General features: G+C 39.7%; 1 pseudogene; it reads left to right on the forward strand.

Annotated features, from left to right (window-relative positions):
- LOC109925368 overlaps window positions 1-15,357 on the forward strand; it is a 30,808-nt pseudogene extending 15,451 nt beyond the window's left edge.
- Window positions 15,358-16,620: the final 1,263 nt, after the last annotated feature.

The following is a 16,620-nucleotide window of genomic DNA, read 5'->3' on the forward strand; positions in this document are numbered from 1 at the left end:
TACATTCTATTGCCATCTGCAGATTCTGGGGGATTTGTTTTGGCACAGCTGGATGATGAAGAATCAAAAGAAAAGGCCTTACAGCTGCTTTTGACACCCCAGTTCAGATGGAGTCAGCATGCAGTATGAATGACTGGTGATAAAATCTCTAAGGCTGTCATGTTCATAGCTTAAAGCAGAACACTGCCTATGAAGTAAATTGAGATGAAGGTTTGTATAAGATGAATCTCAGGAAATGTGGCATGCCCTCCACAGATCAGGAGAACAATGCCCCAGAAGGAACCAACAGGGGAGTGATCTCAAGTAGTGTTGCTTTCTTTGGACAGCAAAGAATCCAGGTGGCTCAAAAGGCAAGAAAGAGAGAGTGAGCAGTCTTAACAAAATCAAACAATTCATCCTTGCCTTCACTGTGCCTCCACAGGCAGTTTAGAATGCACAACAGATGACTCCATGCACTCAAGAAATGGCTTTCTTCAGTAACAAAGGGGAACTAGTGGCAACAGTTCATCTGGATGCTACTGTCCAGGCTGAATGGGGGTTGCAACAAAGTAGAGGTCAGGAGAATAGTTTGTTCAAAATTGTGTTTTATTTTATTACAGTAGACATGAATGTAACTCTATTAACCTTGAACATTGTTGAAAAAATACACATTTGTTAAAACTTTTCGTCTTGTACTCGTCAGTTAACTATCAATCAGCATTAATGGGTACATTCTCAATGGCAAGCCCTCTACCAATCAGAGCCAACGTGTGAACTATTCAGCACTCTCCTCTCTCCTGTAGTATAAATATTGACTTGCCCCACTGAATTGGTATTCTTGTAAATTGTTCTGAAGCGTGCAAGATGAAAAGCTTTGACAAAATGCGAAATAACACAGCGAGGAGCTGGAGGAGCTCAGCAGGTCAGGCAGCATCAGAGGAGTAGGAAAGTTGATATTTCGGTTCGGGACCCTTCTTCAGAAATTCTTTTTTCATCTAACATCAGGTTCTGAACTACCAAACAATTATTAACATTGGAAGACACACCCAAGCAAATCCCCTTGTGTAAATCATTTTTTAAAATTGCACTTCCTATTGCTCTAACGCTGTTACTGCAGCACAGAAGGAGGCAGACTGTTTACTTTGAATATTGAGATTTCTGTGGTGCAGGTTTTGGGAGCTGTGACAGCCCTGGCAAAAAAACTGCTCCAGCTATTCTTATGATCATCAGGAGATGGCATGTGGGGCAATGCTTGGGAGGTGTGGATTGGCAACAGATGAACCTTCTTTAAGAAGGTTTCCAGGTGCCATATGTCCTTTCTCTGTCTTTACTATCATGGTCCATCTGCACTTTCTGCTAACCACAAGAGCTGAGAGTGTTTTGCTCCATTTTACTGAGGTGTTGAATGGTCATGGCACAGTTTTTCATTGTCATTGTTAAACAGACAGGATGAGCAGGCCATCAGTCAAAGCCAGGATGTGCTGGGTTGATCTGTGTCTTTGATTCTCCAAACAGTGGCCACTCCGCAGGGTTGTGAACAGAGTGCAATCTTCTGAGAAATAATACCATTCATGTCAGAGATTAACTCTTCCAGTCTCTCTCTATCTCAAGGATATGCACTGCTCTTGAAAATGATGGCAAGGCCTCACATATTTCCAGTTGTTACCATTCTTTAGATTAGCACCTACATTTGACTGATCAGAGAAGGCAAGGCAACTGTCCACTGCTGTTCCTGCCTTCAGCGCCTACTCATGCCCAGATGTGATGCATACCGTGGCATACGACAATCTAGTTACCCTCACAACTGTAGCCACGAAGCTGTGTATCTGGGCTGGTGCAGGATACATAGGAGTCATGTGGCAGTGCTTCTTTAGAGTGCTGGGACTCCCACAGCAAACCTGCTGCCATGCTTTCAGTTCTGAGGGTGATGAAGCTTGTACTCTCAAACTGACATTGAAAACGGTATAGACTCAACATAATGCATGCCAACATATTTCAGTTACTGGTGGTATCAGTTCAACTTGAGTTAGTGTTAACTGCTAAATGGCAATGTATCATCTGATGCCGTCACTGAGTTTGTGCAATGCTCCCAAGTCTCCGTTGCTGACACGTGGTGTGTATGCCAGTCTGCTCATCTCCAGGATGTTGTCCTCCATACGGTGAGGGTGGCTATAACCACGGTTCTCTTCCCCTCTCTGTAGCTGTAGGCATGCTTTGCTCTTTCAGTGACTTATAAAGTGACAGTGGGGGTCTGGGTACAATGGCAATACCAAGAGTTTGGCTTTTCAGATGGAAATTCGAGAAGGTGCATTCACAGAAAAGAGATGTTTGGAACCACAAACTGTGTTGTTCAGAGAAGAATGCTAGGGAGATCTGACAGTAAGAGATGTCATTAAACTAATGATGTCATTAAACCTTCTTCAACATTTGCTTCCAGGTCATGAGCACCACTTGTCTGCCCACAGTCTCCACAACTGCACCTATGCCCCACATTGCATGACTGGGCTCAGCCTCCCATCCACTACCAGAATAACTTCCAGGAAAGAATCACAGAACTCAGGACAGCCGTTCTGAACTTATTTGAGGTACGGGTTTTCATTCTTCTCGGCTCACTGGTTGTATCAGAATTCCAGAAGCAGGGTGATAGTGTTGTGGTTCAGTTAAAAATTCACTCAAAGCTTGCTGACAGGTCGGATGGACTCCCAACCCGCTCCCAACTTCTTTGAAAAAGAAAAGTAGTCTGTAAGCTAAGGTTGGCAGGCCAGCTGAAGTGTACTCATGGAACTCACACAACTAACAGCAGTAATAGTTGAAATACTGTACATCCCTTTAACTAGAAGAACCTTTTACTAATGTACGAACAGACAAAAAAATGCATTTTGTTGTCAGAATTTACTATGAGAGCTAGCAACTTAACAATTAAAGCTGAACATTGATTTTTGAGCGTATTGCCTTGATGTTGATAGAGAAGTTGTATATAAATTTGAGAAATAAAGCATGTATGTTTAACTCCCATTCTATCCATTGCAATTCAAAAGTTTAGATAAATTACCATATTTTTAAGGTAAGGATCAAAGCTAAGAATGATGTTAGTTACTGTATATACAAGTAAATGAGCAGTTTTTCTGTTATCTATTGTCTATTTGTTTAGTGTAGCTCACACAAGGAGGTCTATTATATGGTGGTCATTGGTCTAGCAGATGCAGCAAACCTTGCAAGTACAGCTTTGACAATTGTCATTCATAGAGACTTGATGATTGTAATCACAGGATGCAACAGGAGTGGTCTTGCAGGTAAGACAGCTACAAAGAACCACATATATAAATCTTATTTGTACATTATGTCGAAAACCTTACATCATTTGCATTTACAAATGTTAAGCATAACTTTAGAACAAATTTAGTTCTATAGGCAACAGTGCCAGGTAATGGGGAAAAGCAAAAGCGAGTCGCTAACAGTTAACTTGGAAACAATATTGTAATCTATGCCTCTTATCTACCACCTTGAGAAGAAGATGAAATGCTGGAAGGGTTTAGAATGGGTCATCCAGAGAGTGGAAGAGGTTGAAGGTGCAACTTCCAGTAGTGGGCTGAAGGGAGTGTAGGTGGTGGTGTACATGATGGCATACTTGAGCTGTAGGAGTTTAGATACAAAAAGGATCAAGACTTGGAGGGATTGAAAGTCAAGGACAGGAAACTTAATTCTGAGAAATCAAATGAACGGACATCAATGTAAGTGACATTGTGGTCAGCAAGGAGGGCATGATCAATATGTTCATTTAGATACATGTGAACCATGTTGTGTTGGGAAGACTAAATTATGAACAATGAAGGATAGGAGGAACATATTCATGATCAGGTCGGGAGTGATAAATGCATATTCTCAAAATTAGAGGCAGTTCTCTTGAGTGAAATCAGAAAGCAGCTGAAAGTAAGACTTTGGAACAATCTTTCCTCAAAAGGCTATGGAAATTATATCATTGAAATGTTTACGACTAAAAGTATTAATTTCTATTGGGTAAAAGCTGGCTGTATTGGATTTTAACTACAGATCAACCATGATTTAATTGATTGATTATGACAGGCTGAATATCCTTTTCCTGTTGCAATAATGGATAGACTTTGGCAGAAATGAGAACGTTGTGGAAATTTACGACACTTTCAAGCCTTTTCCATTAACCTGCCGGGATTAGAATGGTGTAATATAGACGATAAGGCCTCCAAAATCTCTACATTGTTCCTTGAGGTTAGTCTTTACGTTTAGAATTAAAATTATGCTGTGTGGCTCAAGCTACAGTAATACTAATTTTAAAATAAAATGTAACTGGGCCTCATCTATTCCCTTTGGAAAATGTTTGGGAGATTGAAACTTTCTGTGTGGAAAATTGAATTGACACTTCCTCAGCAGCATGAGCTAATTGCTTGAAAGGACAGAAATTTGAATACTTGCAAACTGTTCTGAAGAGACTCCATTCATTCAGATCAGTTTAACTCAATGTTTCAAATTCACTGCTTATTTCTTTGCATTCATCTTGTGCTTACCTAACTGTAGGTGCTAAACAAAAATATTTTTAGGTTAATGTGTCAATGTATTAACTATTTAAGTAGTCCCTGAGCAGCATAAGAGGAAAGCAAGTCCTGGAGCAGAACAACTTACCTTGGTGCAGCTGAGTGCCAGTGCGGAGTGGACTGGAGGCTTGGAGTGGAGCGGAACAGTTGTTGGACTGGGGTCTGGTGCAGGTGGTCAGACCATGCGCTGAGCTGTTGCTATTTGAAACTCTTTACCAGACTGTGATGCCAATCCTTTAACTATGTTATGACTATCTTTTTTCTAACTTATTTTTTAGACACTGTAAGCAATGTTGCTATTTTTCCTTTTATTCCTCTTTTGTATCCAAGATTTGTAAGTAGGTACGTGTATTTAAAGGCAGCCATTGTAAAATCTTTTCACTGTACTCCTGTACTTCTGTACTGCAGCATATGCGACAGTAAAGGATATTCTATTCTCTTCTATTCTATTCTACATATGTGGTAATGGTGGTAAAATCTATCATCTTCTGCCTTTAAGTTTGATTGTGATTGAAGCTGTCTTTACTGTTTCTCTAAGGGGATAAAAATGCTGAATCCATTTACCTAAGTGCAGCTGAAACTATTGAGAGTGGATAATTAATGGTTTGTCTCCTGAGCTGAATCTTAATAGTCTTATATTTCCTTCATCTGAAATTTGGTTATGCAAAATACATAGCTGGTGATAATTACAACCCTTTCCCACATTCACGACAGGTAATTGGTCTGACTGACTAATAATGTTAATGTTACGTACATAATGAAGACCATTGTGAGGAAAATGCTATTATGAATTAATTATTTTTTAATGTGTTTTTTCTTGAAATTGAAATCATGTGTCATTATGAAATTGGTTTTGTTTTATAAACTTACGGGAAATAAATAACATTCTGTTGCCAAATAATCTTAAATAAATTTTCAACATTGTTAATGCCTCTGAATTTTGTTCATGGAAATTCATGTTCTTATTATCTTGTAATCTTCTGTGTGAATTAATGACATTAAACCTTGCACATATATATCAGAATTTTAATGGGTTGAATCCCTTTGAATAAGCTGATAAACATGCACACCACTCAGTCTTCCTTGATTAGGTCATTCAGGAAGCTCTTGCTTTTACCTGAAGCATAGTAACTCCAATTGCAGTCTTCCTATCTTACTGACCTTCTGGACAACCATATGTCTGTGGGATAATCTCTCATTCCTTCCTAAGCCTCCCATTTTCTGCTTTTCCCTTAAAATATGCCACAGAGCAGTAATCAATGTCCTACCACTCTCTGCATTGGCCTCCAGGATGTCTGTTAAATTGGGAAACTGGACCTTGACTTATTATAGAAAAGCACAGTTATCCTGGCTCTAAAGGGTAATATTACACCTCTTACTGAATTTTCCTGACTTGTTATACTTCTACATCTGCTCAACAATACACTTTGTTCTCCTAACTCTCTACGTCACCACATGTATAGCACCTTATCCTTCTCTGAGCAATTCACTTTGTTCCACTTATTTTTCCCTTCTCTTCATTGTCCTTGTTCTCTACTGTGTCTTGCCCCAAATCTCTCTCCTGGGATTTCTACTGAGTTATCCTCAGTCCTTTCCTTTCTAGCCTCTGTTAATGATTTGAAACTCCAATTCAGGTCAACTTTCCCTCTATATTCTCCTAACCTTGCCGTCTGTATAAACTCTCCTGCCTACATATACGGCCATCCGTCAATTCTGCCAACTCACATGGCATCAATGCTCCCATTGCCTTGATGACGGACAAGGATTTATCTGATGACTTCTTTACACACTCACTGCCTGTGTATACAGGGGTGGCAATGGCCTAGTGGTATTATTGCTGGACTGTTAATCCAGAGACCCAGGTAATGTTCTGGTTCAAATTCCACCATGGCAGAAGTTGAATTGAATTGGATTCAATAAATATTTGAAGTTAAGAATCAAATGATGCTGAATGTTGTGAAAAACCCTTCAGGGAAGGAAACTGCCATCCTTACCTGGTCTGGCCTACATGTGACTCCAGACCCACAGCAATGTGGTTGACTCATAACTGCTGTCTGGGCAATAAATGCTGGCCTAGCCAGTGATGCCCTCATCCCATGAATGAATAAAGGAAAAAAAAATCTCTACCTACTTGCTTGCCATGTCCTTTTTCATCTGTTCCAGGGGTGAAAAGAACTTCTCCCTTAAATCATTTTTTAAAATTTAGTTTTCTTCATAGCAATAAACTGTTCTTATGACTAGTCATTAAAATAATGCCCCTGACAGTGTTGATGTAATAACAAAGAAGTTACCAGCAGCCATCATTCTCACAGGGTGAATCATAATGTGGAGGTGCCAGTGTTGGAGTGGGGTGGGTACGGTCAGAAATCACATGACACCAGGTTATTATTTGATGACATCTATCACCTGCAAATCCACAGTTAAGTTTGAAAATCCAAATATTTCTGTCAGATATAACAAACCGTCCTCAGAGTGCTTTGTTTTGGCACAGTGGCTTAATGGTTGGCACAGTGGCTTAATGGTTAGCACTGCTGCCTCATAGTGCCAGGGACCTGCGTTCGATTCCACCCTTGGGTGACTGTCTGTGTGGAGTTTGCACATTTTCCCTTTGTCTGCGTGGGTTTCCTCCAGGTGCTCCGGTTTCCTCCCACAGTCCAAAAATGTGTAGGCTAGGTAGATTGGCCATGCTAAATTGGCCGTAGTATTCAGGGCTATGTAGATTAGGTGGGTTATTGGGGGATGGGTCCGGGTGGGATGCTCTGAGAGTTGGTGTGGATTTGTTGGGCCAAAGGGTCTGTTTCCACACTGTAGGGATTCTATGATTTATCAGTTGACTCTGCAATTAAACCATTATAATGAATAAACCTCTTTGCTATAAGTCATATGTTTATATTAAACTTATTAATACCCAATAGTTCTGCTTTAAAGATGACTGAAAACATTAGGACTGGTGTGTTTAGCACTAAGTGGGTTTTTAATAGCATGATAATTGATCATTAATGCAGAAACCCTTTTTGAGCCAGGAAAAATAATTTTATTTTTGTGTAATTTAATTTCCCCAAAAATAATGTTGCAAATTTCTTTTTCAGTTTTTCAGTTTGCCTTTATTATCACTCTCTTTCCTTATTTCCATCTATATTTCCTCGTCTTTATTTCATTTGTATACAACTTAAACATAATTTATTTCCTACTTTTACCTCCTGGTTTGCAGTCTGATTTGTTAAGTATGGTTACTACAATACAATTAGTTGAAGAGTCTTGCTGATGCATGTCCAGTTCATTGATTCCCTACTGAAACATATGTCAGATTAGTGGAACTTCCTCACTAACAAGTCTGCAAAGAGTCTCTTGGTAATTGTTCATGAGGTGAATGGCAAAAGCCACAGAGCAAAATCCAGACAATTATGTTGCTGGATATTAACTCCATGCTTTACCTTTTGTCATTAAGATATTTCAAGTTATAATGAAAACATATTGAATGATCATGAATTTTGAAATGAGGACTGAATTGCAGAAATCCTCTCATAAATCACTAAGGTCCTAAGAGGATTTCCCATTACAGCACAGAGTGTAAACAGTTCATTTATCCTGACAACGTGATGCCTAAGTATATGGCTAGTATTATTATCTTGCCCTAATTTCATATATTAATTACAGAAATGAATGGTGTTATGAGAAGAATAGTCCAAAGTTGTCATTGTCCTGCTGCAATGACTGTGGACCAGATCACATCTTCAGCATCGAATGTAATTAGTTGTGTCCTTATTCTTGGCTGGACCTTAGTTTCACTGTTGAATTTATTTGTCTGTCAAGAGTTTACAGAATGACCCCTGCTCTCACATTTAATGCTGGACCAGAACGGTAAGAAGACCAGTTTAACCATTTTGAAAGAACAAGTCCACACCGACTACAAGCACAGAAGATAAAAGGTTATTTATCTCATTTTCTATTTACATGGCCTTGCTGTTGCAAATTGGCTGCTGCAAAGCAACAGTGACTGCACTTCAAAAGTAATTCAGTGACTGATGTGCTTTGGAATAACGTAAAGGTGTGAAAAGCACGACAAAGAATAGTAAGTTTGTTATTTCTTCATCAATCAGAACCACATTTTTATTACATCTATACATTCTTCACAATCTATTGTGATATGTAGACATGAGAAACACTGTGGTAGAAATTGCAAGGCACTTCACACATGTTCAGAGTCCAGAATGGGCACCAAAAAGTTGACTTCGGCATCATGATATGCTGCACTGACTGAATTGTCCCTCCTCCTTAGTCCAGAGATGTTGAGGAGATGAACTTGGAATTATTTTGGTTTGTTCAGTTCATTTTCACACTCTGCACAATGACTCTGGACTGAGAAATTGGAAGAGTACTTATGTTAACCACAAATTAACCTTCATTGCATTTAGGGTCATGGTAAATTTTTTGCCAATCAGTTTCTAATAGGTCTGTTCTAGTTTGAATAAAATTATTCAAATAAATCTCTTGTGACTTTGCTTTTCAATTGTATTAAGAAGATTCAATTTGTAAAAAAAGTTTGAAAAAGACAACTTGAAAGTAATGGAAAGTTTCATTATTGAACTGTATATTAGATTGTTTGCTTAGTATTATTGTATGTTGTTCATAGATGCTCAGCAGTTGTACTGAGCATGGATGTGAAAGCAGATCAGAAATGACCCCAAACTCTTCAACCAATATGGACCGAAATGCCAGATTACTTGTTCAGCAAAACCTGCTTGGCATTTATACTAAAATGTAATGTATACCTTATTGTAGATGCTGTACATCAACAGAAATGGTTGGAATGCATACTATCATCAATCCCTTTTCCTAGTTGGAATGAGCTTAGCGTTTCTGTACACCACAGTTTTAGGATTCTCACAAGGCACAAGTGGTCCAGTCCTTAGCCTCCTCAAGAGCATTTCTACCATTGTTAGACTAATGGGAATAGTTTTATTCACTTTGTCATGGCAATGTTATGGACAGATATTTACTGGAGTCGTATCTCGCTGCCTGCATTTTGGCTGCTTGTTGCTTTGTATGTTTTCAGTTTTTGCACCTGGCAGTCCCTTGGATATGAGCAACAATCTGGTTTCTCCACATACTAATGTTTCACTAACAAACCAGACTGCTCCAAACCCAGATGTGAGTTGACTGCATTCCTAACTCCCTAACACCAATATGATTCAGCCATTTGTTGTCAGGTCATTCATCTATTCACTGGACAAATAACACTTTGCTCTATGCCAGTCTTCCAGCTGGAAGTTATCCAGAGATAGTAGGAACTGCAGATGCTGGAGAATCTGAGATAACAAGGTGTAGAGCTGGATGAACACAGCAGGCCAAGCAGCATCAGAGGAGCAGGAAGGCTGACGTTTTGGGCCTAGACCCTTCTTCAGAAAATCAGAGATAGTAGGAACTGCAGATGCTGGAGAATCTGAGATAACAAGGTGTAGAGCTGGATGAACACAGCTATCCAGGCTCCTTTGTCTTCATCAGTTTACTTTTCTCTGGTGCTATATCTGCAAGAATAGGTGAGTTTAAGTGAAATGACTGTCTGTTTATTAAGCATTTAGCGTTTGTTCTTTCTTGGAGAGAAACATATTTTTCTGTTCTCCCTCTCCTAAGTAGTGTCCTTGCTGAAACAATGGGCTGATGATCTTCCAGTCCTCTACTATTTGCACCTTACAACTGGTTACAGTGAGACCTGCTTTGAGAATCTCTTATTTTCCCACCTCTTTGGATCATAATCACCAACTCCTTGTGAAGGTCTGACTTTGTGTGAAAAGTTGCATATATGAATGTAAGAACATTAGAAATAGGAGCAGGAGTAGGCCTCTAGCCCCTCGAGCCTGCTCCACCATTCAATAATATCATGGCTGATCTTTTCATAGACTCAGATCCACTTACCCACCCACTCACCATAACCCTTAACTCCTTTACTGTCCAAAAATCTATCTACCTTTGCCTGAAAAATATTTAACAATGCAGCCTCAACAGCTTCACTGGGCAGGGATTTCCACAGATTCACAACCCTAGGGTGAAGTAGTTCCTCCTCAACTCAGTGTTAAATCTGCTCCTCCTTATTTTGAGGCTATGCCCCCTAGTTCTAGTTTCACGCACCAGTGGAAACAGCCTCCCTGCTTTTATTTTTCTCTATTCCTTTCATAATTTTATACGTTTCTACAAGATCCCCCCACCCCCACTCATTCTGCTAAATTCCAGTAAGTATAGTCAATCTCTGCTCATAAGCCAACACTCACAAGTCTGGAATCAACCTAGTGAAGCTTCTCTGCACCCCCTTCAGTGCCAGTACATCTTTTCTCAAGTAAGGAGGTCAAAACTGTACGCAGTACTCCATGTGTGGACTCACCAGCACCCTATCAGCTGCAGCATGATATTCCTATTTTTAAACTCCATCCCTCCAGCAATGAAGGACCATTTGCTTCTTAATTACCTACTACACCTGTGGACCAACATTTTATGATTCATGCACAAGGACACCCAGGTCCCTCCGCACAGCAGTATGCTGCAATTTTTCACCATTTAAATAATAGTCCATTTTGCTGTTATTCCTACTAAAGTAATGATGTCATCAAGCTTTGCCATTCTATTGCCAAATTTCTCCCTTCCACCCACCTTTTCCAGCCCTGGACCACACTTACTGCTTGCAAGTTCATAGTTCAGATGGTGTCTAAGTCTCCTCTTCTTGGCCAGTTATTCTATTTTTTCATAATGCACAGAAATTGGGGTGTAGATATGATATGCAAGAATGCAATGATATATATAGTTCTAAGTATTAGTTAGCAGCATGAGTAGGCCATTTGGCCCATTGAGCCTGTCCAGGCATTTAACAAGACTATGACTGATGTGACTGTGATCTCAACTCCACATTCTTGACTCTCACAAAAAAAATTCACCCCTTGATTAGAAAAATCCATCCATCAAAAATACTCAGCTTCCACTACCTTTTCAGTGCCAAAAGCTTCTTACCTTTGAAAGGAAACAAACTGCTTTTCTGTCTTAAGTAGGAAACCCTTATTTTTAAATCATAAACTATAGTTCTAGATTCATCCACAAGAGGAAACACCTTTTTCACATCCATCCTCTTAAGCCCCTTGAGAATCTGAATATGTTTCAATCAAGGCACCTCTTACTCTTCTACACTCTAACAATACAAGTCCAAACTTTCCTCATAAGACAACCTGTCCATGCCAGGCATTAGTCTAGTAAGCCTTCTGTAAACTTCTTCCAAAGCATTTACATCCTTCCTTAAAATAAAGAGACCAATACTGTACAGTAATGCTAATGTGGTCTCACCTGTGCCTTGTAGCATAACTTGCATGCTTCTATATTAGACATAGTAGGAACTGCCGATGCTGGAGAATCTGAGATAACAAGGTGTAGAGCTGGATGAACACAGCAGGCCAAGCAGCATCAGAGGAGCAGGAAAGCTGACGTTTCGGGCCTAGACCCTTGCTTCTATATTACATTTTTCTCTTGGTACGCAATAATGTTCTATTAGATTTCCTAATTACTTACTGTACTTGAATACTAATCTTTTGCAATTCAAGGATCAAAACAACCTATTTTGTTGCATCTCAGAGATCTGCAAGCACACACCATTTAGATCATTTGCTTGCATTTTATTCTTTGCACCAAAATGAACATTTTCAAATTTTCCCACAATATACTACATTTACAAAATCTTTCCCCATTCACTTAACCTATCTATGTACCTTTGTAGCCTCCTATGTCTTCCTTACAACTTAATTTTCTACCTGTTTTTGTTCCATCAGCAAATTTTGCTACCACACCTGTAGTCCCTTCATCCAAATCATTTATATAAATTCTAAAATATTGAGGCCCTAGCACTGATCTCTGTGATACAATACTTGCTACATCTTGCCTTGCAGAAAATGATCCATTTATGCCTATTCTGTTTCCTGTTAGCTGTCCAATGAAAAGTGGAAGATTGCATTAGAAAAGTTGCTGTGAATCATGGTGTACCAGGTCCTGTGAATCTCACTCAAAAAAAGCACTTCAATTCAAAATGAGAAGACTCACTCCACAGAGTTTGCTTACCATCAACTTTGTTAGTGTTGGAAAATTGAAACATGAGTACTGATTTCTTCCATTTGTGCATTTTGGATTTCTCAGTGGGGAGTGCCCCGCATCACAGCAGTAAGAAACCTATGGTGGAGTAAATTTTGTCTCATTCACTTAGTATAACTTCTTACTGGAGAAGTTTGAGGAAGAAAAGTGAGGGTTATTTCAACTTTTAGTGATTGCATAAAATGGCTGATATGATCCGATTGACAATTATGCAATTTACCCAATTTTCGTTTTCGGTAAGTTTGCTGATTCAATGTTGCCTACCCTATATTTTCATTGAAAGTTAATATCACTCCCTGGCAGTCTTCATTTGAAAGGTGGATTGGTTTCACTGTTCTTTCCCGTGTTACTTTTTTGTGCATTGTGCCAGCTGCATTCATCGCACTGAATTTGGCAAAGGAGAAAAAGCTTGTGGAAAAGACTGCCAGTAATGTCAGCTTACTTTTGCCACTATAGAGTCTCATTGCTCTGCTACATCGTACATTTCCTATGCTAACCACAGGTATCTGGTAATTGCAAAAGAGATGTGTCTCAGGCAGTTGAGGTTTCATGTGAAGGCTGGGCTATCTCCTTCAGGAGCACCTGTGGACAACATCCAGATTTTGCATGTACGGATGGTGCTGTTCAAGACAGCATAATATTTTCGACTTTGTCCAGGCTAGCACTGGTGATGATGTTTGCGGTGTCAGTTGGTGTATTGCCTAAAGGTGGTGATGAAGATCACAATTTTCATAATTCAGTAGAGCCAATGTCTTCTTCACTTTTGCTACTTACTAAGGCAGCAAAATAAATGTGCAAAATAACTTCTCTGAATTTCTGGCGTTCCTACAGTCCTGAGGGTCATTATCTGCTTTGCACCTTGACATACAGCATTCAAAGGGTATTTCATAGGCCACATAGCTAACAGCACAAAATAATGTTTGCCTCCATGTACATGGTATTGTGTTTTTAGTTTGGAGGTACCCTTACTTAAAGCGGAATAAAGAGTGGAAATACAACATGGTGAGCTCATGTAATGTTGATTTGTGACACCCATGCACTAAGGCTGAGTCAAGTGTAGATATGTTGAATCTCATTCTATAGTCAGCTTTATCAAAGGCATATAGGTATCTAGAAGCAATGCTTTACCTATCCGGACTCATCAGTGCTATCCTACAGTACATATCCCAGAAGCCTCCAATCATATGATCCAGGTAGCAAAGATAAAATTACAGGAGAATTGCCAAAGGGGAATTAACAGTGGTACCAGCAATAAAGTAATTAAATCACAGTTTCTTCAAGGGAGAAAACTGCTGTATTTTCATGCATATTCTTTTCACAATCATCTATTGCCACCTTATGCTGTTTCTGTTATTTGTAAACAATGCCAGAAGGAAACTCGATTTTAAAGTTTAATGCTAGCTATTTTTTGCTCACAGAATTGTTACAGTACAGGGAAACACTGCTCAGCCCATCATGTCTACTCTGGCTGTCCACATAAGCGTCTTACCTGTTGTCATTCTCCTGCTTTCTCCCTGTAATGCAACACACTGTTTCGTTCCAAAAAATACCACCTGATTCCCTCAAGGCTACCTTGATTTGAACCTGTCTTCACAAGCTGTCAGCCGTGCATTCCACAGCCTAACTGCTTGCTGTGTAAACGATGTCTTTCTGCCATATCACTTTTGCTTCTTTTTACTAACTACTTTAAGTCTATGCCCCTTCATTCTCAATCCTTTTAGAAGTGGAAACATTTTGTTCCTATTTACTCAGTCCAGGTATCTCATGATTTTGAAACAGATCTCTGGTTTCTGACTGCAGGATTTTGCTGGCAGCTGGTCGGGAGCCTGGAGACCCCTTCAGCCTCTGTGGGAGGTGCTTTCTGAAAGTTGAAGATTGTCAGATTAGCCATAATGTCATTGAAAGCTGTTGTGGACTTGATGGTTGAATAGCCTACTTTTGTTCCTACATCTTATGGTCCTAAGTGTACTGGCATGTCATGTTGGAAAATGACTGCGGAATTCCACGGTGCAGTGTGTTCTGAGTGTGATCAACACTTTCTTGTAGTGAAGCCTAAGTTGTCTGTCTAACAGGCCTGTGCCTCTTTGTAGAGGTCACATGAACACAGAAGACTGGAATAGATATTTAAGAATGATTGTATTTCAATCCATGCATCCCCTTTGTATATAAAACAAAGGAAAAAAAATCACGCAAGAATTTTACTAAATAGCTGATGAGTCCAATAAATTGTTGTACTGCTTTTTGTCATATATATTGGGTTCCCAACTTACCAACTTTATACACCATCATTCTCATGCCTTAGCAGTTTGTTAATTCCGTCAATCTCTGCATATGCATTGCACACATGGTCCTTAAAAACATAGGAACAGGAGTAGGCCATTCAGCCCATCAGCCTGCCCTATAATTCAAGACAAACATAGCTGATTAAACACTTCAGTTTCTTTTACCCTGTAAACTATTGGTAATCAGAAATCTATTAAACTCTAACTTGAGCATATGCAAAACCTCAGCTTCTATGGCCCTCTGTGGTAGAGTATTCTTTGAGTAAAAAAAAAGTCTCCTTATCTCAGACCTAAGTGGATCCCCCTGATTTTTAAATTGCGCCCTTTGGTTCTAGACTCCCAAACCAGGGGAAACTCTCTTCAAAGGACAGTCCTGGCATCCTGGAAAAATTTCTGATGAACCTTAAGTGTAGTCCCTTTGTGTCTTTAAATCATCCCAGTATGTTTGTGGTATGCGTTGTGATGATACTATGGCTTTAAGAGCTGTATTTTGTCCTGCTTTTTTTGTGAAGAAAGGTTGAGACAGAGGTTCCGAGCAGTCTGTTTCAAATGAAAAAATGTACACAGCTTGTGAGTTCTTGGGGTTCTTTTTCAAAAACAGAACAATAGAAGCAGCATGACAGGATGAGGTCAAGCTCCCACAGAACCAGGATTTTAATTTAACTTTCAGTAGTTGCTGGGATCTTGAAGCTGGATATACAAATTGTTATTCCTCTCTCTGTTAGAGCTAAAAGTTTGGGTTCTCTTCCTGCTGCTAGAATTGCATATGAGACAATCTATTTTATTGAATTTGCCTCTGCCAAGGGTGTGTTTATAGGATGTTACTGTTATGGAACTGCTAATCAGTGGTAGTTAACATATATATTATCTTGTTAAGTATTTTGATAGCGGTACATTTGAGCTATTTTTATTTCTTATTTTGTCTGTATGTTAACTGTAGTATAAGAATGAAGTGTATTTTGCTTTGAGCCTGTTAGTTTGGCCAATCAAATTACATCTGGGATACAAAGCCTTGCACTTGCCTTCTACAGTAAGAAAAACTTGGGGTCTAGACTATCTTCTTAATATTTTGAGGGGGTTGATTTAGTCCATAACAATGTGCGTGTTACTGTCATTGGCTGTGTATCTGAGTAATATTGTTTTGCCAGGGACACTGGTTCCTGAGCCATTTGTTGCTATGACAGCCATCGTTGCTCTATTTCTATCGTTACGTTGGTGTTGACCTCTGGGTCTCATGATTGATGTGTGTAGGTGTCATGTTCATTTCATCAGCAGGGTCATTTCATCATTTATGTTAGAGTCTTTCAGCACTGGCATTTCCATCACTAGTTGAGAAAACAAGGTGTAGAGCTGGATGAACACAGCAGGCCAAGCAGCATCAGAGGAGCAGGAAGGCTGACGTTTCGGGCCTAGACCCTTCTTCGGAAATGGGGGAGTGGAAGGGGATTCTGAAATAAATAGGGAGAGAGGGGGAGGCGGATAGAAGATGGATAGAGGAGAAGATAGGTGGAGAGGAGACAGACAGGTCAAAGAGGCGGGGATGGAGCCAGTAAAGGTGAGTGTAGGTGGGGAGGTAGGGAGGAGATAGGTCAGTCCAGGGAGGACAGACAGGTCAAGGGGGCGGGATGAGGCTAGTAGGTAGGAGATGGGGGTGGGGCTTGGAGTGGGAG

The sequence above is a fragment of the Rhincodon typus genome, chromosome 2 (genome assembly GCF_021869965.1).
Source record: "Rhincodon typus isolate 14 chromosome 2, sRhiTyp1.1, whole genome shotgun sequence".
NCBI lineage: Eukaryota > Metazoa > Chordata > Chondrichthyes > Orectolobiformes > Rhincodontidae > Rhincodon > Rhincodon typus.